Genomic DNA, 2,791 nt, shown 5'->3' on the forward strand with positions numbered 1-2,791 from the left:
GCCCCCCGTGCTGCCCCCCATGCCAGCCTGCCGGCCCCCCGCGCTGCCCGCCGGCCCCCACTCCCCTCCCAGAGCTGGGGAGAGAACCCAGGTGTCCTGCCTCCCAGCCCCCCCCGTGCAAACCACCAGCCCCCCTTCTGGTTGCTCTAATGTCCTGACTGAAGAGAAGTGGCTCCCCCCAAACGGATGGGGGAGATCATGAGCCACGGAACCCCCCCCCCCGAGGGGTCTGCTGGGGTACGGGGGGCAGTATGTGGTACTGACCTGGGCTGCGGGGGGGGAGGAAACGTGCACCTCCCCTTCCCCAGTTGGGCAGCGCCGCCCCTTTAAAAGGCGTCGGTCTGTCCTCACTGGGGTGTGTCCCTCTCTCCTAGACAACGCCATCCCCATCAAGTCGTGGTTCAGCGACCCCAGCGACACCGCCCTGCTCAACCTGCTGCCCATGCTGGATGCCCTGAGGTATCGGGGCCAGGACGCCTGGGTTCTCCCCGGGGCCGGGAGGGGAGTGGGGGCTGGTGGTTGGAGCAGGGGGGGCTGGGAGCCGGGACTCCTGGGTTCTCTCCCCAGCTCTGTGAGGGGAGTGGGGGCTGGTGGGTCAGAGTAGGGGGGCTGGGAGGCAGGATGCCTGGGTTCTCGCCCCAGAACCGGGAGGGGAGTGGGGGCTGGTGGGTTAGAGCAGAGGGGGCTGGGAGCCAGGACTCTTGGGTCCTCTCCCTGGCTCCGCTTAACACCCCGCACTGCTCTGAGCTGGTGCCATTGGTGGCCATATCGCAGGCTGGAGGCGGTCGCAGGCAGAAGGGTTGGACCCTGATGCTTCCGTATCCAACAGACCTGCGACCCGTGACGGAGAGCCCAGGCTGAATGAGCAGCATGCTCCGGTGTGGAGCCGAGCCCTGAATCCTTGCGGCGCCTCCCTGCCGGGGGCCGTCCTTCCTGGGATCGTGTCTCCACCTGCCTGGGTTACTAGCCGTTCACGAACCCACCCTCCAGGAACGTTTTTTTCTCGCCCCGTTCTATTTTTGGTGGTCACAACATCCTGTGGCGAGGAGTTCCACAGGTGAATTATTAGGTGGCGATCCAGCGAGGGGGATCCTTTGAAACTCTGCACAGTCCCTGTGCTCTGGGCCAGTACCTAGGGGTCACTAGCTCAAAGGGGTCTGGTTAATTAGAATGGGGGGGAGGGGCTGGGAGCCAGGACTCCTGGGTTCTCTCCTAAGGCTTCCTTTTCCTTCTCCAGGTTCACAGCAGATGTGCGGTCGGTGCTGAGCCGGAACCTCCATCAGCACCGCCTCTGGTGACGTCAGCACCTCCTTTCTTCGGGCGGGGGCCCCTGACCTCCTCCGGATCCCACCTCTAACACCACCACAACGTGGACTCCGCCACCGTTTTCTGAACTCTGGAGAAGAGCGGGGGGGGGTGCGCCCCCCAATTCCCCACCAACAAATGACTTCCCCCCCTGTGCCAAGAATGGGTGGGGACTGACTCGGAGGGCGGAGCTTATCCGGCAGCTGGACAAAGAAAGGGGGTGTGCAACTTTACGGCGCGCGGATGGACGTGTCCGATCAGGCTGGGGGAGTCTGGTTTTACAAGACCCCTCCCCCCCTCGGCCTTGTACAAAGACCTCGTTTTTTCTTTTCGTTTCCTTTTTCGTTCTGTTCTTCCCTCCACTCCTCCCCGGGCTCGAGCCGCTTGATTTTTTTTTGGCCCGGGGGAGGTCTTGGGGCTCGGAAGACCCTTCTCTGTTGGTTTCTTTCCTCGGACTCTGCGGGGGAAGGAAAACCCGGGAGAGAAATTATAGCCGCTGAGCAAGGCCAGAACTGGTGCTGTGTTCGAAGAGTTCTTACTGCCGGGGGGGTTCACAGCCCCCCCACCCCGCTCCAGATGTTCAACAGCTGGAGTCTTGCGCAAGGAGACAGAAGGAATCTGGCCCCGGCTCTGGGAGGGGAGTGGGAGCTAGTGGTTAGAGCAGGGGGGGCCTGGGAGCTAGGACTCCTGGGTTCTCTCGCCGGCTCTGGGAGGGGAGTGGGGGCTGGTGGGTTAGAGCAGGGCGGGCCGGGAGCCAGTACTCCTGGGTTCTCTCCCCGGCTGTGGGGGGGCGTGGGGTCAAGCGAGTGGTGATGGGAAGGCATGTGAGTGCTGGGGAAGCCACCGCCAGAAGCCCAAGTCTGTCTGGGGCCAGTGCCCAGCTGGTTCACACGTGGCAGGGCCTGTGTCTCTGCCGCTTGGCCTCTGTGCCTCAGTTTCCCCAGCTGCCGGAGGCCTGGGATGGCTGGAGTTCTCTGCCCGTAGGGGAGTGACAGGGTTTGAGGGCGTCCTTCAGAGGGGGGCTGGGTGGGGCCTCTCATGGTGGGTGAAGCTGGGTTCAAGGCTCAGCTGAGGATACCATCAGCCCCACCTGCGCCAGGATGGAACCCAGGTGTCCTGGCTCCCAGCCTCCCATTCTGGGGGAGACGGGGGCACCTACAGTGTGCTGTGGGTTTGACAGATGGCCTCTTAGCTAGGGGGTGCTCTGGGGTAGGGAGCGGGGGGGGGGGGGGTCAGCAGGGGGTGCTCTCCCCTGGCAGGTGGGGCTGGCCCCAGGGTGGCACTAGGCAGCGCTGTGGGGCAGGGAGCGGGGCAGGGTCTCAGCAGGGGGCGCTCTCCCCTGGCAGGTGGGGCTGGCCCCAGGGCAGCACTAGGGGGCGCTGTGGGGCAGGGAGCGGGGCGGGGGGCTCAGCAGGGGGCGCTGGCCCCAGGGTGGCACTAGGGGGCGCTGTGGGGCAGGGAGTGTAAAATACCCCCTTGAGGTTGC

General features: G+C 64.8%; 1 long non-coding RNA gene across 1 annotated transcript; it reads left to right on the plus strand.

Moving 5' to 3' along the window:
- The first annotated feature begins 339 nt into the window (after positions 1-339).
- LOC112119908 lies at positions 340-1,821 on the plus strand. The gene is made up of 2 exons (XR_002909152.3): positions 340-459; positions 1,238-1,821. It is a non-coding gene; the product is annotated as an uncharacterized LOC112119908 (long non-coding RNA).
- The last annotated feature ends 970 nt before the right edge of the window (positions 1,822-2,791 follow it).

Source organism: Terrapene carolina, unplaced genomic scaffold (genome assembly GCF_002925995.2).
Source record: "Terrapene carolina triunguis isolate 2854851 unplaced genomic scaffold, T_m_triunguis-2.0 Scaffold32310, whole genome shotgun sequence".
Lineage (NCBI taxonomy): Eukaryota > Metazoa > Chordata > Testudines > Emydidae > Terrapene > Terrapene triunguis.